General features: G+C 44.8%; 1 long non-coding RNA gene across 1 annotated transcript in view; it reads right to left on the bottom strand.

The window, feature by feature from the left end:
* The window catches only part of LOC146832953 (uncharacterized), a 58,456-nt gene extending 37,016 nt beyond the window's left edge, over nucleotides 1-21,440 (bottom strand). The window contains exons 1-2 of the long non-coding RNA XR_014960184.1: nucleotides 21,344-21,440; nucleotides 20,522-20,568 (exon numbers count right to left, since the gene is read on the bottom strand). This is a non-coding gene — a long non-coding RNA (uncharacterized LOC146832953). The remainder of the gene's footprint in view (nucleotides 1-20,521; nucleotides 20,569-21,343) is intronic.
* Nucleotides 21,441-22,802: the final 1,362 nt, after the last annotated feature.

A 22,802-nucleotide genomic window follows, 5' to 3' on the forward strand; every position in this document is an offset into this window, starting at 1 on the left:
GGTTTCCGCTTTGACATGAAACTGGACCAAGAACAGGGGAGTATCCTCCACTCATCCAGCCCCTACTCTGGGAGGGATCCCAGTGTCATTACAACCCTTTCCTTAGGTATTTAAGGGCTCCCTGTGGGGGGGTGGTCCTCAGATTCGTCAAGGAACAAGACTCACCTCTGAAACCTAGACACTCTTCGACCGTGTAGACACTTGGACTTTGTTGGACTTCGCTGTGAACCGAGATTGCATGAAGGAAGACTAGCTGCTCCTGGTCTTGCTGTTCTGCAAGTCTTCTACCTCATTTGTGCATTGCTCATGTCATCCAGAAGACCAGTGGGCATCAAGGACATCCAAAATAATCTTCCTTGGAATGAACAAGTCACTACCCTGCATCTGCAGGCACAATAACAAAGCTGAACGGTCTGCTGCTCCTGTCGTCCTATGGACTTTCTGAGGCCCAGCAACACAGGTGGTGGTTCTGTGGATCTCCAAAGGCCTGACCTGTCTTCCATGCCATTTGGTGTACAGTATTTCTTGTCGGAGCCACTGGGACCAAACCCCTGCGTACCGAGTAGACTTGCAGTTGCCAAGGCTTGCTGGCTCAGCACTCCAGAGATCTTTGGGCTACAAAAAGCTCCAGCATCCAGCACTTCATCTCTCGAAAGATCAGCGTCCACACTACATCCCTTGCACTGAGGGCCACCATCTCTTTGGTGAGTTGCCTGAGGTCCTTCTGCCACTCCGGTGCCTTCGGCCTAGGTGTCCTCTCAAAGGTCTTCTACTGCATTGGTGGGCTCCCCTGCTTTCCCTGGGCCTGCCCCCACTTAGCTGCACTTGATGAGTCCCTTGGACCTTGCTGGTTCCAACAATTGCATCTGGTCATCCACACCAGTTGCAGCTACCAAGGCTTATTGGCACTCCAGTCAGACACCGAGCACCTAGACACCGACGGACACCTTGTGTACAGCTCCTTGTCTTTCTCAGCGTCACCTGGTCCCTACAGCTGCCCCAAGGTCCTCATCAACTCTGCTGAGCTCCCTGCCAAGGGAGGGCATTGTGCTTCCATGCCTCCTGGTCGCCTCCAAGTGAAAAATACTTTGTCCCCTATGCTTGCAAGTTCTCCTCTTAAAGAATCCACCCTTGGATTCCACTGGAGATCTTCAGACACTTCTCCAAAGGCCTTTCTTCCCAAGTCTTTCTTTGTCGTCTACCGGAGATTCTGACGCCACTTTACCCCTCTGCACCCGGCTACCCTGGAGCAGATAACCTGGTTTCTGGGGCATCCACGGGTGGGGTGGCTCTCCAACTTTGTCCTCCAAAGGGTTTCTTTGGGAAGGGTCCTTTTTCTTTAAAATCAAAACTTCTCCATTAACTTCCATTAGGCACATAGCTGTGTTTCCACTCTGCACACAGCCTCCGTGGGGTTCCTTGTTACTTAACTTGGGTGGTTCCAGGTTCTCTCAGCTCCTCTGACTCCTTTGGTACCAGTCTCGTTCTTCCTTGCAGTTCGCATTACACTTCTTTAGAATATGGTTTGACCTCCCCCTGGAGACCAGTGTATATTAGTGCCACTTGCCGATTTTTTGAAGTATTTTAATGTGTATTGTTGATATCTCCAGCTAGGGGATATGCCAATGTGATCGTGATTATGCTGTGTAATAAATAGCCGTATTGCACCTTGTTTGGCTTTCATTCACATGGACCCTTGATCTCTTTGCCCATCTTTTTCTGGTCTCATTTCACCCACTCATCTAACTTGTGTCTCGCAACTCGCTCATCCCCCTTATGCTTCATGGCACTCTCAGTTATAGTGCACAACAAACCGCTCCATCCTTGATCTTTTTTGATGTTCCTCTGTCGTTCAACTAGCGGATTGCTGCCCTCATCTGCTTCATGGTTTACTCAATTTTTTCATCTGACTTGTGCTTAACTCCCTTTGCAAATCCAGAAAATGTCTGTTCAATATTTCTTCCACTTTCTGCCTTGATTCTCTCTCTCATTCATTCTAAGCTTTGCTCTGCTTTTTCATCTGGCTTTGGCATTGGTCCTCAATTTTTTATGGCTGGTCTATCTTTTACAGTGTCTCACTTCCCTCTCTCGTTCCAGTTGCACCTTGTTTTATTCTGTTGTCTATGTTTAGCTGTGCCCCCTTCTCTTAGTCTTCATCTCTTATCAATCCTCTCTATTTGAGCCTCATGCCCCTCTTTCTAATCTGACATAGGCCTTGGTTTCCTATATCATCTAGCACGTGATCTGCTCCATTCTCTCATCTGGCTCTCTGCTCTGGTGTCGGGTCTAGGGCGGCACGCGGTCTAGGGCCCGCCCCATTTACTCCACGCATCCCTGTAGTAAGCCAGAGTTGTGTGCTTATGCCTTGTGCTAATTTGCTTTGTTGCAAAGCACATGAGGCAGCCTCAGTTACTCGGTGGTGGGTTTGGTTCTCTCATTGTTGGTAACTTGACTGCTTTTATTAATATTGCCTCTTTATTTTGTTATGTTCCTGGGTTGAGAGCTCTCATAGCTCTTATGTTGTCTTTCAGGGAGGTTTTACAATTTGGGACTACATGTCCCATCATGCCTGGGGTGCTGCACGGTGAGCGTGGCAACGTCCTCAAAAGCTGCCTAGCCCTTTCCTCCGTGCTCACTATTCCTTAGAGGTTCACACGTGCAGAGCTCTTGTCCTGCTCCGCTTTCCTGAGAGAGTCTTGCCGGTTCTTTGAGAGAGCCTTTGCGCTCCTCTGAGGCCGTCCGGTGTGGGCTCTCACCTCTCCGAGTTCCTGGCTTCTCCACGGCGATTCAAGATATCGCAGCCGGCACATTGCTGGACAACGCAGGCTTAAGCCGGATCCCGCAGAGTTTCCCCGACATTACGGCAGCACAAACAGAACTTTCAGAGTAGGCCGTACTCTGTAGGGTAAGATAGAATTACAATACCTACGAAGTTGCTCAGGAAAGAACAAATTGATTATCTTGATTACGTGCACATTTTGCATATTATTTTGGTCGTATTCTTTTCTTAGTTAAGCATTGTCATATGAGTTTCGCTGTGAACCGAGATTGCATGAAGGAAGACTAGCTGCTCCTGGTCTTGCTGTTCTGCAAGTCTTCTACCTCATTTGTGCATTGCTCATGTCATCCAGAAGACCAGTGGGCATCAAGGACATCCAAAATAATCTTCCTTGGAATGAACAAGTCACTACCCTGCATCTGCAGGCACAATAACAAAGCTGAACGGTCTGCTGCTCCTGTCGTCCTATGGACTTTCTGAGGCCCAGCAACACAGGTGGTGGTTCTGTGGATCTCCAAAGGCCTGACCTGTCTTCCTTGCCATTTGGTGTACAGTATTTCTTGTCGGAGCCACTGGGACCAAACCCCTGCGTACCGAGTAGACTTGCAGTTGCCAAGGCTTGCTGGCTCAGCACTCCAGAGATCTTTGGGCTACAAAAAGCTCCAGCATCCAGCACTTCATCTCTCGAAAGATCAGCGTCCACACTACATCCCTTGCACTGAGGGCCACCATCTCTTTGGTGAGTTGCCTGAGGTCCTTCTGCCACTCCGGTGCCTTCGGCCTAGGTGTCCTCTCAAAGGTCTTCTACTGCATTGGTGGGCTCCCCTGCTTTCCCTGGGCCTGCCCCCACTTAGCTGCACTTGATGAGTCCCTTGGACCTTGCTGGTTCCAACAATTGCATCTTGTCATCCACACCAGTTGCAGCTACCAAGGCTTATTGGCACTCCAGTCAGATACCGAGCACCTAGACACCGACGGACACCTTGTGTACAGCTCCTTGTCTTTCTCAGCGTCACCTGGTCCCTACAGCTGCCCCAAGGTCCTCATCAACTCTGCTGAGCTCCCTGCCAAGGGAGGGCATTGTGCTTCCATGCCTCCTGGTCGCCTCCAAGTGAAAAATACTTTGTCCCCTATGCTTGCAAGTTCTCCTCTTCAAGAATCCACCCTTGGATTCCACTGGAGATCTTCATACACTTCTCCAAAGGCCTTTCTTCCCAAGTCTTTCTTTGTCGTCTACCGGAGATTCTGACGCCACTTTACCCCTCTGCACCCAGCTACCCTGGAGCAGATAACCTGGTTTCTGGGGCATCCACGGGTGGGGTGGCTCTCCAACTTTGTCCTCCAAAGGGTTTCTTTGGGAAGGGTCCTTTTTCTTTAAAATCAAAACTTCTCCATTAACTTCCATTAGGCACATAGCTGTGTTTCCACTCTGCACACAGCCTCCGTGGGGTTCCTTGTTACTTAACTTGGGTGGTTCCAGGTTCTCTCAGCTCCTCTGACTCCTTTGGTACCAGTCTCATTCTTCCTTGCAGTTCGCATTACACTTCTTTAGAATATGGTTTGACCTCCCCCTGGAGACCAGTGTATATTAGTGCCACTTGCCGATTTTTTGAAGTATTTTAATGTGTATTGTTGATATCTCCAGCTAGGGGATATGCCAATGTGATAGTGATTATGCTGTGTAATAAATAGCCGTATTTTTCATAAACACTTTCTTTTTCACCTAATCTACACTACTGATTACATGTGGTAAACCAAGCTGCTTTACGCTCCTTCAAGATAAGCCTGAAGGCTGCTCCCCACAGCAACAATTTTGAGAGCCTGAGGTTATCAAAGGCCACTAAAATCACCATAAGTGTTGCCTGGATTTGTACAAGGTCCATCACTTTTTTCAGTGTGTACCACATACTAAGCCAGCCTCCTTCATTTGTGTGCAGCGGTAGGGTTTAAATCCTGCACTGTTTTACCATATAATCGAGTGAAGGTTACATGAGAAACCATCACTAGCTAGGCACATATAAATACTGTATCAAGTAAGTTCTACTGAACTTCTTGGATTGGGTATCAAGGGTCTTACCATAATCCTTTCTCCGATCTTTGGAACTTTAGGATCACTAGGATAGGTAGCTGCAGTACACCACACTACACCTAGTACCATGTCTCAGGTGGGCGAGGCCAGTGGGCCTCATCCCCCTGGATACACTGGTATTAGGTTCCAGGAACTTAGGACCCTGTGTTCGTCTAGGAAACTGAAGACTGGTAGCAACCCTACCAAACAGCCTCTTTGAGATGCTCCTGCAGGATGACCTCCAAAATCCTGCAGGGCAGTATAACTTGGGTATGGGTGGTGATGCTCCAGAGGAGGAGTCACGGGTGTTCAACCCCCTTGACCCCACTTCTGAGCACGACTATTTTGGGTATCTTATCTGGTTTGTGCCTATTTCACCCCCATCTTATCTTGGTCTTCCCTCTTTTTTGGCAACTCACGTTCACCTGCCTTGTGCCTGATCCAATCTCACATCAATCTTGCACCTTGTTTGGCTTTCATTCACATGGACCCTTGATCTCTTTGCCCATCCTTTTCTGGTCTCATTTCACCCACTCATCTAACTTGTGTCTCGCAACTCGCTCATCCCCCTTATGCTTCATGGCACTCTCATAGTTATAGTGCACAACAAACCGCTCCATCCTTGATCTTTTTTGATGTTCCTCTGTCGTTCAACTAGCGGATTGCTGCCCTCATCTGCTTCATGGTTTACTCAATTTTTTCATCTGACTTGTGCTTAACTCCCTTTGCAAATCCAGAAAATGTCTGTTCAATATTTCTTCCACTTTCTGCCTTGATTCTCTCTCTCATTCATTCTAAGCTTTGCTCTGCTTTCTCATCTGGCTTTGGCATTGGTCCTCAATTTTTTATGGCTGGTCTATCTCTTTTACAGTGTCTCACTTCCCTCTCTCGTTCCGGTTGCACCTTGTTTTATTCTGTTGTCTATGTTTAGCTGTGCCCCCTTCTCTTAGTCTTCATCTCTTATCAATCCTCTCTATTTGAGCCTCATGCCCCTCTTTCTAATCTGACATAGGCCTTGGTTTCCTATATCATCTAGCACGTGATCTGCTCCATTCTCTCATCTGGCTCTCTGCTCTGGTGTCAGGTCTAGGGCGGCACGCGGTCTAGGGCCCGCCCCATTTACTCCACGCATCCCTGTAGTAAGCCAGAGTTGTGTGCTTATGCCTTGTGCTAATTTGCTTTGTTGCAAAGCACATGAGGCAGCCTCAGTTACTCGGTGGTGGGTTTGGTTCTCTCATTGTTGGTAACTTGACTGCTTTTATTAATATTGCCTCTTTATTTTGTTATGTTCCTGGGTTGAGAGCTCTCATAGCTCTTATGTTGTCTTTCAGGGAGGTTTTACAATTTGGGACTACATGTCCCATCATGCCTGGGGTGCTGCACGGTGAGCGTGGCAACGTCCTCAAAAGCTGCCTAGCCCTTTCCTCCGTGCTCACTATTCCTTAGAGGTTCACACGTGCAGAGCTCTTGTCCTGCTCCGCTTTCCTGAGAGAGTCTTGCCGGTTCTTTGAGAGAGCCTTTGCGCTCCTCTGAGGCCGTCCAGTGTGGGCTCTCACCTCTCCGAGTTCCTGGCTTCTCCACGGCGATTCACGATATCGCAGCCGGCACATTGCTGGACAACGCAGACTTAAGCCGGATCCCGCAGAGTTTCCCCGACATTACGGCAGCACAAACAGAACTTTCAGAGTAGGCCGTACTCTGTAGGGTAAGATAGAATTACAATACCTACGAATTTGCTCAGGAAAGAACAAATTAATTATCTTGATTACGTGCACATTTTGCATATTATTTTGGTGGTATTCTTTTCTTAGTTAAGCATTGTCATATGAGTTTATTAATAAAAACGGGTGAAACGTTTGAAAATAAGAGATTTATTTCTGCCAAAGACATCAGCTAATACTCGACAAAAAAACACAATGTGGTGAAAATGTGAGTGCTGTTAACTTACACATATATATATTTACAGTGATTACTTAAGCAGTAATTTCCTTAGCAGATGAAAGCCTTGATACAGGATAACAGGAAACTAATAAGGCTCTGAGTGGCATAAAGCATTATTAAGGCGCATCATTTAGTACATGGTTTCTGTTATTTATGTTTTGATTAACCTTTTCCTTTACAGAGCTTCTTCCCAGCTGCTCCCATCCTAATTTCCCTTACCCCCTTGCTTGATCACTTCAATACTTTGTCAAAGAATCAGAGTTAAAGGTATCGAGAGGTGGGTTCATTGTATCTTCAAGTCCAGATCCTGAGGAATGAAGTTTGTTCTGACATCTGGCTAGCATCAAGCTTTTTGAGTTGATTCAGTCTACTCTCTGTTCTGGATTATGCTTTACTGCTTCTCTTATCCATCTTGCCCACGCTCCCCTCACCACCCTATTGTCTTGCGAGTCTTCTTATTTTGCCTGTTCCCTCCCTTATCCTTCCAGAGCCTTTCATTCTGCAAACATCTTGTGGTCTGTGACACTTTCACATTAGTTATCTCTATTGATACTTCTCTCAACATCCTTCTTTACTTGTTCATTTTCAACTGATCTGTGCCTTCCTTCCATGTTACCTGGCTTGTGTCTTGGTCACCACGCATCTATATTGTGCCTTTATCCCTTTGCACTTAGTGTGCAGCATTTACTCCCTCTTCCTCTTGGGCCCTTGCTGCCTGATCACAACCATCCTCCACCTCCCACCAAGTTCTCACCCAGAGGGTGCTTCACTTCTTTCACCTTTCTTGTCCAGCTTTGTCCTCGCTCAGTACTCTAATTTGGCTTGCATGCGGCTTCCTTCTCTTATCAGCCGTGTTCCTTTCTCTCCTGACATACAGTTCTTTCCCTGGTCCCCTCTCTTTCACCTTAATCAAAGTTGAACTGGCTTAGTGGTCACAAATTACTACCATTTGTCTTCCACTATTTTGCCTTTGTATAGTTCAATATAAAGATTTAAAATGAGAGAAATACAAATAGGGAGGTCGAATTCCTATAGCCCAACGCCCGGGACATATTGTATGGGGTCATGGGCAACAAGTTTTCATATGTATTTTGTCCTTGGGACAAGTAGGCCCAACCCCCTACATCACAAACCCTTTGGCTGCCAGTACCACATTATGGCTCAGGGAAGGGCACTGTATGCAGTTAAGATAATATTTGTGTCCATTTGTTAGTGCTGTTCAAACTTGTATTTATGGTTCATTAATGCAAATACTTTATTATTAGTGTGGGCACTCTAAGCAAATGTAGGCTCAGACTGCACTACGGATAGTGGTTCCAGTATAAGAATGTGTACACACGTTTTCAATGTTTAGCAATATAAGGCTATGTTTATGATCTCTGATTAGATGCAAATATTTGCAGAAGCTTGAAAGCACGATTGACGTTTCTTTGCTTTCAAAATAATTTTTCACAAATAAAATGCAACAGCATTTCGCTAAACTACTGTAAAATTTTAGCTACCATTTCTTTGCAGCATCATTTAGTAAAATGTCTTGAAGTATGCAAGTATTTCCCAAAAATATTAATAATGGAAAATCAGTGAAACCAGTTTTAACAAGATTATGGGAAACAAAAATAAACAAGCATTGGTATAGCCAGTAGGTCTGAACTTTTTGATCAGACTTTTGGCTTTGTCAATGCGCGACTTGTTTTGGCATGGTTTTTGTAAAACCTTATTGGTGTGGGAGCTGCCGGGCCCTCACCATTATGACAAACATTGGCAAAAGCAAAGATCGTTTAGGTCTCAAAAAGCACACATTGCCACAGTAGTTTCTGGCACTGAACAAAACTAGTGTGTGTTGATGTTCTCCTTGTGAAAGAACAGAATTCTGTCACTCACAGTGGAGAGTGAGAGAAAGAGAATTATAATTAACACAAAGGGTCATTATTAACACCAGACCTAATTAGGGCCGAAATATTAAATAAAGTCTCAAAAATACACCCATGTCCATGCATTAAGTGCAGAGATACGGCTTTCGTGAATTCACAAGACTTTACAGAAGTATGCCAAGAAATAATACTCCTAGAAAATATTTGTGAACTGCATTTTAGCATGAACAAATATGCAGGTGTACATTTGCTCTTGTCAAAAATCTGAGTGTTTACAAGTTCACTTTTTCCTCAACCGTGGAAGATGTTTTATGTCTGCCATTGTCAGGAGTAAATTTCCAACCTTTCCCAGTATGGAAAAAGATTAAAGAAGAGTTGGTGAAAACCCTTAAAACATGCAAGTTAGTACAGACTCAAAAGGGCATTCCAACCTAAAACTGTTGCCTAACATTACCTTCAGCCCCAGTATGTAGATCTGTCGGAAACGTGGCAACATAAGGGAATTGCTAGTATTCTAATCCTTCTATGGTATGAGCTCTGGCATAATCAGAGGCTATTTCAGAACTCTTAACCCCTTGTGTGCGCACGACGGCCGGGTGCCGTCGTGTTCGCGAACGCCGTTTATTTCTCCCGCACAGCGGGAGAAATAAAGCCACGCGCAAGGGGTTAAATAATGAGATTGTTGCCATAATTTGTCACCGCATTACAGGCACAAAAGGGACAAGTGGATTTTGTTACAGGACAAGTAGATTTATGAAGCAACCTGCCCCATGGACACGTAGATATTTTATTAAATTCAACACCGTTGTACAAAGACAACTATTTAGCAACATATATTGCCCTTTAATAATTATTATTGCTCTTAAGTTATTGAAGGTAGCATAACTAAACACTTAGAATTACAAACTCATTAAGGTGAATAAAAGAGGTTACTTATAACATTTACAGCTTTGTTTCAGTACATTAAATAAATTAGATTGTAATACAGCTACCATCCTATAACAATCCATAAACCCCTTTTCTTAGAAGTATATTCCTTCAAAGATTTATCTGCCTTGTGACTCTGGTCCATCTTTCATCCATTTTATGCCTCATTTGGCTTGGGCTTTGCACCAGTTAATCATCCATTTCCTGCCTATGTACCCTTTCTTATATTCTAATTTCTTCCCTACTTTGACCCCCCCCTTACATCCATTCTAGCTACAAAAGTACCACTAGCCCTTACTCTAAAAGCAATTAAATACGTAACCCAAAACCATGCCTAGTACTAACCCCTACCATGATTTGAACATATTTAAGTAAATTCACTTCAGTAAAAGTTAACTTGATAGCTAATACGACATTAATTACAAATAAATGAAATCAGATTATATACATTTAAATAGATTAAATTAAATTAGTTACCTTTACCCAACTCTGAAAATAACCGCATCCAAACTTTAAACAAAATAAAATTAATTGGATGTCATTTAATGTTATAAAATTAAAAACAGATCTAAAAGGTAATTCTTAACCGAATGCTAAATAAAGTTATAACAAGATTTTGTATATTACCTTACATTATTTAATATACTAACCTTTTATTAATTACAATTAGGTAAAATATATTGGTGTTAAATAATATCTACTAAATTAGTTTTATCTTTACCCAACATTAAAATTCACTTTCTATACTCTAAATTGAGTGGAATTAAATACAATTTAGTTACATAAATATTTGTTTAGTGTTCCTAATGGTTTCTATTTGTAATATTACATTTAATTGAGTAAATTACTGTGAGCTAACTCAAATGGTAAACTTAAAATTATTTAAATTTATTTTGATTTAATAAAAGTAAGCAAGCTCACCCTAATACTAATTCTATCCCAATCTTTCAATGAAAGTAGAAGTAAAAATACAAATTCTATAACATTTAGGAAACAAACAAATATATAAGTAAATTCAGTAAATTTCAGGAAACTAGTGCATACCTTTGAACTAACCTTGTTTCATCTAGTATCATGCTCTGCCATCACATTCTCAGTAGTGGCAATGTTAACGTAGTGAGTAAATATTGTGAAAGTAGTGGGGTGTACTCCACAAGCTACCTCCCTGTAAATTAAGTCCTTTGTAAATGTCCGTGGCTTATTGAACAGTGTAAGTGACTCTTTGTAAACTAATTGAGGTTAATCTTCATCCAACTTGTGTTCTGCTCCCCTCTCTCATCTATATTGTGCAGCTTTCCCGTTTTTCCATACAGTACGTGCAGTGGTCCTTTCTCATCCCTCCTGTCACTTGTTCTGTCCTTATCCAGTTCATGACTCTCTCTCATCTAGCACGTCTCCCTCACTACTCCTATCAACCGTGTGCTCATACCCCTCATTCATCCATCTTGTGAGTCATTTTATTTTCATTTATTGTGTGGCTTAGCTGCTTCTCATATCAGGTTTTGCCTCGGTCTCATAAGTTTGGACCACATTTTCTTCTCACATCCACCTTAGGTCTTGCTCTCCTACATCATCTGTGTTGTTCTTCTGTCGCCTTTCTAATCCATTGTGTACCATGGTCCCCGTTCATCCGTATTGGACATTGTTTACGACTCTTCCATCTTCTTCCCTGCACCCCGCTCACCTGATATTAATCTTTCTCATCACCAGCATCCATTTGATGGCTCAGCTGCCTGCGTCTTCAACTGCATTTCTTGCTCCAATCTCATCTGCATTATGCTGCTTTGCCTCTGCTTGCTCCCCTCTCTCATCAGCATAGTACCTTGCTTGACTCTCAGCCACATCAAGTCTCAATCTCTTCTCTGAACCTGCTTCTCTTCCTCATCTGGGTTGTGGCATGTTCAGACCTATTGTTCATATTAGGCACCGGCCCCTTTTTATCATTCCTTTTCTCTTACCCTTATCTGCTTTGTGTCTTGCTCTTTTCCATCATATGAATTGTGCCTCACTTGCTTTTCTCATCTGCTCTGTGCCTTGATCCACTCATCTCTGTGGTTCTTGGCCTCCTCTGTCATGTGACTTGCGCTTTACTACATAATTGCTTCGCATTTGTATGCCACACTCTTATCTCACCAGCCTAATTCTTTAGTCTCCTCTTTCATCAGCATGTGCAGTATCGTCTACTGTTTGCCATTCATCCTTCTCTTTTTATTATATTTCATTGAACAAGGTAATTCCATAATTACACATTAACCTACACTACTAATTCATCATTAAAGGAGACGTAAAAGCTTATGTCATCGAAACCTAGGTGCTTATTTAAAAGCCCCTTACGCCACTGGTGCGTCACTTAACATGGGAAAAGTGACACACCGGCCAGCGCAAGGGGCTTGTAAATAACCCCTAGCCTCCAAGGTACAGCAAAAGATTACATTATAACAAACAGCCTAGTTCCAGTACATGTCTGTTTAGATAGATTATTATTCCTTGTAATCGTACTACACTGCTAGAAGATATATTTTAAAGGGGAGCAGAAGTTAAAGTTTTATTTATTTAATCTTGCTACCCTACTGTATCCAGATTGTGCTAGTCTTCTGCTTTTCCATCCAGTGCATGTTTTGGCCCGCCCTCATCTGACCTGTGGCTTGTTCCATTCTTCTCTGTTTCACATGTCTCATTTGGCTTTTTCCTCACTCACCTCTCTCATTTGTATAGTGCCTAGTTCCACCTCATCTGTGTTGTCCCTCTGGTTACTTCTCTCATCAGTCTTCTTCCTGTGTCATCCATATCCATTTACGTCTCTCAGAATCCATACTAAACAGTAGAAGTACAGACAAAGTGGGCACTAGGAATGTATATCTTAAGCTATCAAATTAGGTTAACATAATCACTCCAGAATTTAATAGTATTTTAGGGGTCAATCGAGAAGCGCCATCCAGGCACAGGCTTGGCCACTATAAGTTGGCTTGTCAAAGTGGCCTGTGCAATCTCTATGTGTTGGGAAATTGATTAGTAAAGGCGTTCTTGTATGCACTGTGTACAGTGTGCCCCCGTTCTGGAAATGAGGCATGTGCAGCAGTAGCTGGGGAATCTTGGAGAGCGTGTCCACATATGGATTGCCCGGCATCGCCAAGAGATGTCAGTTTGCAACCAAGAAGGGGACCATGGCACCGTGGTATGAGATTTCAGGGTGGAAGTTTGTGGGTGTGCATGTGATTGTCTTCCATCCTCCCTTTCTGTATCCTCATTCTTAATGACAGAGGAAATGTTATCTAGTAGTTTCTCAGAGAATGAGAATAATACAAAGGAGGAGGACAGCAGCTTCTAATTTCAGGTGGTGCTCACAATATAACTCTGCACATCAAATGAATCTTAGCCTTCCAAAATAGTACCCAACAGTGCACAAGATATTGGATTCATGCCACCCGTGTGCAGCAGTATGAATGCAATACAGCACCCAGCTTTCCTTTACATCAGAAGTATAATCAAAAGAAGATGAATCAATAGAATGGGAGAACTGTTGGCACCAAGGATTGGAATAGTTTTTTCCTTTTTCACTCAACTAGGTATGACGAATCCCATCCACAAGCAATGCAGAAGTAATCTTTCAAATAGTAGGTGCCTAATTAGGCCACATTGTAAATACCAAGGTGGTTATGCTGCCAATAATATTAGAATCTAAATACTATACAAAGTGGCTGATTGACACATTGTGCATTTGGATGTTCCTTGCTGGTAATCCTGCATTTTTGCAAAGTTGAAGGGTTTCTGAGATCCGAGCACTTCCTGAAATTCCGTCTCTTCTTTTGGAGTCATTCTATTTGGGCTAAACGGAGACAAATACAGAATGTGCACCTCCACAGCCATTCCTCATGTACTGCAGCCCTCCTCAAATTCTCAATGGAGGGTGGGGAGCCAGGCTGATCAGTACCTCTATCCTCTGCATACTTTTTTATACTTCTGACTTCTTCGGTCCAGCAGTGTACACAGGCACCAGCACAAGAGCTGTGCAACACTGGAAGTAGCATACAGACTAAAAGAAGATCCTGACCTCCATTAGTGGTAGGTATGCGGCCCACAGATTCACACCCCGAGGTGAAACATGTCTTGCCCTCATCTTGTTGCCATTTGAAATTAATCTGAAGCATTGATTTATTTCAACAGGTGTATTTACCTTCAACAGAGCATTTTCTCAAGATGTCACTCAAAACTATTCCAACAACATGTAAATCCCAACCTTTCCAACCAAAGAATCTTCCTCAATCAATAAGAAAAGATGATCCCCTTTCTGGCTCATGTGGGATGTTCCAATGCTAACACAATGCAACGTGGCCACTCTAAGGGAAAAGGTTGTCTATGAACCTTGTTGTCTACCTGAGAACCGAGAGTAGCATACAGTAGAGCATGGACACAATACCCTGACTCTAGTGGAGGAGAGTACAGAACCTTTAATCCCGTTTCAAGAGCTTCAGCTGCCCCCAGAGTAGCGGGAACATGCCCTTGTCTACAGGGGTTTATTGTGCTGCAGTTTACTTACCTAGGTATACTGCATGTAGCTGCACCCCCAGAAGAGCAGAGGGCCCATGTCAAGTGCTTTATAAAAGGTTCAGGTAGATGCAGCTGGTCCCTAAGTATCAGCAAGAGGATCAGAGAGACAACACCCCACGCCATGGAAGAGGAATGTGTTGGGGTGTTCTGTTGTGTGTGATGTTCGAATGGAAGCAGGAGGAACTCCACCCACTCTGTAAAAGAGAGACAGCATGGGGTCTTCTAGGTCTATACATCTCCTGCTAGTGACTGGGAGAGGCAGATAAGAGCAGGGAAAAAGAAGACTGCAGAGGATGTAGTGTCACCAGCAGAGCCCTGCAGAAGATCGTTGACTCCGGCAGATGAAAGATGATGAAGGGTCTCATGGAATCAAAAATGCCAAAACGTGATTGTGGGGAGAAAGAAGATGGACATGGAGGGGCCTGTGTAACCACTAGAGACAAGTAATGATTACTGACTCCATGGACAAAGAGGAAGGAGCAATGGAGGTGGGCTGATTGAAAATAATGAAGCCCTGGTGGGGGGGTTAAACGCTCTTCTAAGCACTCTGTGAAACATAAGGTGGCTGACGAGAATACAGAACTCAGGACCATCAGCATGTGTCTGTCCACTTCAGGCAGATGCGAGACGCAATTCCTAAGAGCGGAAGGAGTACAGTTCCCACTAAATTATATTTATCCTGGGGCATCTCATTTCCATCAATATCTCTGGCTGAAAACTAAAAATGGACTTGGCTGCCTTCCAGTCATCCACTCCTTTACAAGAGGACACACGTCTAAAACCACATGCAACAAGCTCCAAACACAAAGAAAGAGCCTCAAATCTCAGCAGATAATCGCTTTCCTTCAATGTGACTGCCCCGGAACATGCATTACTAAAACAGTCACCAACACATCAGGACTCGTAAAGGGTACATGGTGGAACGGCAATGACAACTATTTCTGCCCCCCGTCCCTGATAACTCAAAGACATCCATCCGCAGTACAGTGGATTCACATGCTTCTAGGCCACATTAATCTTTTACCGCAGCCTCTAGAGACTGGGATATTATTCAACCCTGCCAGACCACCCTATAGACTGCCCTTTTGCCTTCTGTTCCTTCGCCGTTCCTGCCCCCGTTTTCCCTCCGCTGCGTCCCCTGCGGCCCCGCTCGCCCATTCGTCCGCTCCCTCCTCCCAGCTGCCTCCTCCCTCCCACCTCCCCTTATGGCAGCCGCTGCGCAGACGCACGCAGCGGGCGTGCCTAAGGCAAGCCAGTCTGCGCCCATCCGCGCCTGGACCGCGCCCAGCGCCAGAACCCCTGGCCCTGCGAACGCCACGACGCCCGACACCGCTATGATGCCAGCACCCTCCACACACCCAACACCAGACAATCACACACCTGCTTCCTGGCCACCCCAAAGCGCACCCAAGGACCCTTCACCTGCCAGAACTGCAGCTTCACCAGCATCCGATCCGCCAAGCCACCCACCGTGAAGGAACGCAACCACCTCAGATGCATCCTTCTCAACACCCGCTCCGCCTGCAAACATGCCGTTGAACTCTGGGACCTACTCGACTCAACCTCCCCAGCCGTCGCCTTCCTAACGGAGACCAGGCTGAACCCCTCCTCGGCACCAGACATCACCATAGCCATCCCGGACTGCTACAAGATCACCCGCAGGGACCACACCAACGGAGTAGGAATCGCCATCATCCACAGGAACACTCTCAGAGTCCCGACCAACACCGACGACACCCTCAGCACCGCCGAACACATGCACTTCCAGATCCACACCGATCCCAACACCACCCTCAGAGGAACCCTCGTATACAGACCCCCCGGACCACAACCACAGTTCATCGCCGACTTCGTCAGTACACACGCCCTCACATCCAGACTACATCCTTCTCGGGGACCTGAACTTCCACCTCAAGAACAACGACCGCAACTCCACCACCCTGATCGACAACCTCAGACTCAGACAACTCGTCACAACGCCCACCCACTCCGCAGACCACACGCTTGACCCCATCTTCTCCGCAAGCTCCCACGTTAGCTGCACCACCAGAAGAGCAGAGGGCCCATGTCAAGTGCTTTATAAAAGGTTCAGGTAGATGCAGCTGGCCCTAAAGTATCAGCAAGAGGATCAGAGAGATAACACCCCACGCCATGGAAGAGGAATATGTTGGGGTGTTCTGTTCTGTGTGATGTTTGAATGGAAGCAGGAGAACTCCACCCACTCTGTATAAGAGACAGCAAGGGGTCTTCTAGGTCTATGTCTCCTGCTAGTGACTGGGAGAGGCAGATAAGAGCAGGGAAAAAGAAGACTGCAGGGGATGTAGTGTCACCAGCAGAGCCCTGCAAGAGATGGTTGACTCTGGCAGATGAAAGATGATGAAGGGTCTAATGGAATCAAAAATGCCAAAACGTGATTGTGGGGAGAAAGAAAATGGACATGGAGGGGCCTGTGTAACCACTAGAGACGAGTAATGATTACTGACTATGAACAAAGAGGCAAGGGTAATTGAGATGGGCTGATTGAAAATAATAAAGCCCTGGTGGGGGACTTAAACGCTCTTCTAAGCACTCTGTGAAACGTAAGGTGGCTGATGAGAATACAGAGCTCAGAACAATCAGCATTAGTCTGTCAACTTCTGGCAGTGCAAGATGCAATTCCTAAGAACAGAAGGAGTACAGTTCCCACTAAATTATATTTATCCAGGGGCATCTAATTTCCATCAATATCTCACGCTGAAAACTGAAAAATGGACTTGGCTGTCTTCCAGTCATCCACTTAGGACCACTGGAAAAGAGAGCAAAGTGTTCACTCCTTTGCTAGAGACACACAACCAAAACCACATGCAACAAGCTCCAAACACAAAGAGAGAGCCTCAAATCTCAGCAGATAATCTCTTTCCTTCAAGGTGACTGCCACAGAACATACATTACTAAAACAGTCACCAACACGTCCGGACTCGTAAAGGGTACATGGTGGAATCGCAATGACAACAATTTCCGCCCCGCTTCCCCACCTTCACTGATAACTCAAGGACATCCATCCACAGTACAGTGGGTTCACATGCTTCTAGGCCACATTAATCTTTTACCGCAGCCTCTGGAGACTGGGATATTTTTCAACCCTGCCAGACCACCCTATAGACTGTTCTTATTCCAATGGTAAGTGACTGACAATATACCACTTTCCAGGTCTCTTCTCAGTCCCAGGCCTAGATTCTTGAGCCCATTGTACCCGATTTAAGCATTTTAATCTGACACCTCCAGTCAACCTTTGAAAGAACTCAGTCCTCAAGAACTAGACCCAACACTGGAAATAGCACCCATTCCCCCTTTCACAGCCCCAAGCTAGGGTCCAACACTACAAATATAGCACATCAGTACATATGGGTCCAAATCCCAATAGCTGACAGTGCCGCACCTGCCCTTGTACCCTTCCCAGAGGGACAGGTGATTTGGGAACCTAGAACACAACACTCTAGCTCCAATGGGAACTGTGGAAACAGATCATCACCTTCTGCATCCTACTAATGCATGTCCATATCAAGCTAAAGAAAGACACAATTTCAGTCTACAATATTTATTGCAACTATAGTGCTCTAATGTGAAGCAAATGTGCTGCGATTAGAAAACATACAACTGAGCAAAGTAATTGTAGGAGCTGACTCTTTATGCTATACCAAAAAGAGGTATATTGTACAGAGAGACCAGGTATTCCCTTATGAGTGGACACAGGCTTGCTCTACCAATTCCAAGGTGCTCTTATAGGGGGTAGTGCGGTTGGGCAGCCATAGGCTTATCAGGTGAGTTAGCAAGCCGTAAAATACACACAAATCCAATAAATGATGCACAGGAATTAAGGAGATCCACACCAATTTATACGAATAATGTTTAGGCACCAGAATCAATACGATCAGGTACGTAAGTCCTGCAAGAGAAATACTTTTACATTTATAAAGTCAGCAGTGGATTTTTCAGAAGCTGCAATACTAGCCCAAAGGAGGAAAAACAAGTATGGCAATCGGGTACAGTACCGCGACTCACAAGTCCAATCTCCTGAACTTAAGGTGAGTATGGGGCAAGGTCCAAGGCAGGATAAGCAGGTCACCTCCAGTGGCACTAGGACGGCCAGGTGCAGTGGTTCAACACATAATGGGTGCTGAATTTAGTCAATAGGGTTCGGTCTGCGAGAAAAGAGGATGCGGATTTGGACTGGGAGGCCAGTCAGGCTGAACCAACCGGGGGGGCTTACTAACAGTGTCAACAGTCCTAAGATCAGACAAGAGCTCTAGGTGTGACCCGAGTCCTGAACAGATCCCTGTGTCTGGTTGACAGGAACTTTCAGTCACCATCTCTAACCTGGGTGACACCCTCTTACCAGCAGTACCAGCACCCTACAGTGTGATACTCACAGCTGGCATCAGATCCCAACAGCAGGTGCCAATGAAGCAGAATTCAGCATCCCTATGCAGGGGCTCTTTGCTACCATGACCCTCACAAGGCTCGGCACGCAGTGCCTGAAGACCTGGCACTGCAGACAGCCTACGCAACATGGGGTGGTCTCACCATGGCACCAAGCAGCACCTGCGTTAGTGCCCACTGCCAAGATGTGCCACTGATTCACCACCCCTGCTGGTGGATGGTGGCTTCTGACCGGTAGACTGCAATGTCCTTTGAAATATCTTTCATCACGCTCCCTTACGCTTGGGCCATTACTAACTACCCCCTCTATCTAAAGCTCAGACAACCTAGGACTTGACGCGATACGAAACACCCAGAGGCAGCCAATCGTCCGATCATGACATGGTCACCACAACCACGGTCAGATTGGGATAACAATTCGGCCCAGGAACCCCCCAAAAAAGTGGCCCACATTCCCGGATCACACCCATTCTTTAAACAGCATTTGACTAGTGTCATTGGGCTAATTTTTAGAGAAATGTCTGATAAACTATACATTTTAAAACTCATACCACCAAAAACATTGGTGTAAACTAGAAGTACTACATTTTGGTCGGGCGAGCCAAGTGCAGTAAAGTGGCACAAAAAAGGCCACAACTCCTGATCTGGCTATCTGCCACCTGGCCGTTTTTTTTAAAGCATTACTGGTATTTTAATGTCCAGGTCAGTACAAAAAAATGGAGAGAATCACCCACAGCTGGTATTTTCTACTCTGATCAAAACGTACTTTAAACAATGAATGCAAGGTGAAAACAGTATAAAATGTGGTCTAAAGCTGCTTTAATGATCGATGACTGACAGTTTAAACTAAACAAAAGCAGAAAAGCCATGTGAAGAAGAAATACAAAAGTTTTTTATTATTGTATGAAGAATACTCTCATGTTCCTGCCGTCGCAAAAGCTTAAAAGGAGTAAACAGAAGGTTATTTTTTTTAATCAGTATTATATAGTTTGATTTCGGTCAAAGGACAGACGTTAATGAGCACCAGTCACATAAACCCCCCCCACCAAACCAAGACCTGAAAAATACTTCAGTGGTGGTGCCAACAAAAGGCCCTCAAGCGAAGCCCCTTCCCGTACTCCCCCAGCGCTCGAGAGCAACCTGGCTCTTTGGTGGAACAGCGCCCAGATACCCCTAGGGGTGACAGTATTGTGCTTTATAAATGTTGTTAGTTTGTGTTTGATTACGGAAGATCAAATTCACTTTTATTTTAGCCCTTCATCACTCTTTAGCCACTCTTGCATATGCAATTCATTTGTTGTATAGCGCTACTCATATCAGGGTAGGGTGTCACAGTACTTTACCTCACGCACATATACAGAGACAATGAATCATACAACTATGTAAATCAGTCTATAGGGAAAGTCACGTAAGTTAATGAGGAATACAAGGTGGAGGAATCACGTCATCCATACTGGTGGGCAGTATATTTTAAGAGGGTTTGGGCCGGGGAAGCACAAACTCGGGATTTAAAGCATACCCCAGTGGTTGGGGGTTGGCTATAACAAAAATGTATATCGGCCCAAACTCTTTTTAGCACCATTAAAATAATGAAAGACTGGGGAAGTTCTAACTATACCATTCATGCTTGTGTGCAGCTCTTCGATGACAGTTCACAGGTCACTTTCCTACGTTAGGATTGTAACTTCTGAACTGCAAGTAACACAAGAATCTCTGTGACAAAGGCAGTAACCCACTGAGCTATGCACATAAAATACAGGGTATCTGCATTTCAAAAATACCAACAGGCAAAGGATTCCTCTCCAGCAGGATCATTAATCACCAGTTATCTTGACATGTTTATTGTTGGCTTGCATCCATGGCCATGTTAACAATAAAAATAAATTAAATGAAGCATACAGCTATTATGTGCCTTGCTGGGCCTGTGCAGATTGTAAAAAGAAAAACAAATAGTAACACTTCTCTTACCTACTCAATTAGCCAAACTTTATATGTCAGCCTGATGTGATCAGCAACTGCGGGGGTGAGGAAAGGTGAATCAGAATAATCAAACTTATTTTCTACAGCGCTGACAGAAAAGGAAACATCAACGCGGCAGGACGGTAGGCAAAAGTCCCCTTTGCCATAACCCCTATTGTACCTGCACGACAACCAGGCGCGCAACACCCATTGGACTCAAAGGGCTTCAGCCCCCTCCCTCCCTCCCTCGTGTGTGGCAGCCCGGGATGAGACAGCTTCCCGGGCACACACACAGCCGCACCCGAGCACTTCACAGGTCATTAAAAGACCATTTGCATGTTAATGAGGCCTTGCTGTTGTTTCACCCCTTCTAAGAGCCCATGCAGCTCCACTCTTCCTATCAATTAAAGACTTACCCCCCCCCCCAGAAATTTTTTCTTAGCTCTCCCCCCCCCCCCCCCCCCGAAATTTGCCTCTAGTTGCGCCTCTGACGACAACCCACCTTTCTAAAAGGAGTTGGGTGATTGGGGTTGGCTGTGAGAAAGAGCCAAGGCTCAATCTTGCATTCCCAGAATTGTATGAAAAACAACGTTCGGAGTAAAGTTTAAAATCATAAAGCCCATTTTCTATTGGCCTTTATGTCCTCACTGAGAGGGCCAAGGCTAATGTTTGGGTGGGAAAGGATGTTTGCGTGGGCCTGGCTGACCCACCCCCCACCCCCTAGAACCGGGCCTGCCTTGTTGCATGCTCTCTATCACCCTTCCCTCGCACTTGCCTCTTGTCTGTTCCCTGGCAGCTCTCTAAGACCCGCGCAGGCCTTGAGGCCCTCACCTTGTTCAGGGCTCTGCGGATTGAAGCGGCGTACGCGCTGTGTAGCAGCAAACCATTCCTGAAGCGGCGTACGCGCTGTGTAGCAGCAAACCATTCCTCGTAGCGCGAGCCTCAGAAGAATACATGGTGTCCGCAGAGCCCCGCCCCCGTCGGCAGGTAGGGACCAATTACAGCCAGGAAGCGGGATGACGGACAGACAGTTTTTCCAATGCTTCTAATGAAAACAAACAAATTGCAATGCAACAGGTCTCGCATTCATGAGATATTTTGGCATATTAAAAGACAATGCCTTTCATTTATGTTTTGGTTTCTGAAACATAAATAAAACGCAGTGTCATTTACAATGCCAATAGCTTAAACTCGTGAAAATGCGAGACCTATTGCATTGCAAATGCTTGTTTATATACGGTATAGGGTATAGCATCAAAGGGAGGAGAAGTATAATCATAGTGTCTCACCAGTTAATGATTATACTGGTGACAACCATGTTGTTAGCAGCCATGAAAGTGGAGCATGTTAGGCCCTCATAGCAGAGAGACTGTTTCTGCTTGTTGCATCCACTGCGTTGCGAGGAGTAATCGCTAAATATAAGGGACCAAGCAAAGTGAAATCCAAATAAATGTTGTGGTCCACATTAGTTGCAAGAGCTAAAGCACCTGTTTTGTTCCCACAGGGGGAATAGTAGCAATCAGTGCCATCTTGGAATGGTTTTCTTACTCTGGCAATGGCAACATATTCTAATTTTTTTCCACAGACCGATACTTCACAACTTGACGTTTGAGTAAACGTAACTGCACTCTTTAATTAATTTTGCCAGTAGTCTATGCACACAAGTGGCAGGACACAGCACTTTTCCACTGACCGGCACGGAAAGAAACTCAGAAACATCCCACAATAAAAATTCCTAGTGGCAGCTTCAGAAAACATATGTTTGCGAAAGGAAATATCAGATAGCCTGTAGCTATTTAAATCGAAAGCAGAGTTTTGGTCTAGAAATGCACTCACGCGATTAGAAGCCAACTAAACAGCTCCCTGGTCAACTAAAAATGGAAAATATGTTTGCAAAAATGTAAATTAGATTACATAAGTGTAGTGACCAGATTAAAAACATGTATTTCTAGGGTTGAATAAATGATTCCCTTCAGTAATGTTTTAACGTGCGTTTCTGTTTGAGGTTACCACACAAATTACACACATTAAAAAAATGAATTAAGATTAAAATTCTATGTCAGGACCGGGGGTCCGAATGTGCTTCTCATTTTCTTTACTGAAAATTCTCAGCAGCCAATCAGAAATGTAAAACAAAAATACACACTACAATACCCATAAACCCTAGGGGTATCAAATGACAACCATAGAGTAGACCCCTATATAAGGAGCATAAGAAAATACTACATCCTCTTTCTTTGCTGCTCCGCAGCCAGTTAAGTGCATTACTTTCTTTCTGATTATCTTGCCA

Source organism: Triturus cristatus, chromosome 4_2 (assembly GCF_964204655.1).
Source record: "Triturus cristatus chromosome 4_2, aTriCri1.1, whole genome shotgun sequence".
In the NCBI taxonomy this organism is placed as follows: domain Eukaryota; kingdom Metazoa; phylum Chordata; class Amphibia; order Caudata; family Salamandridae; genus Triturus; species Triturus cristatus.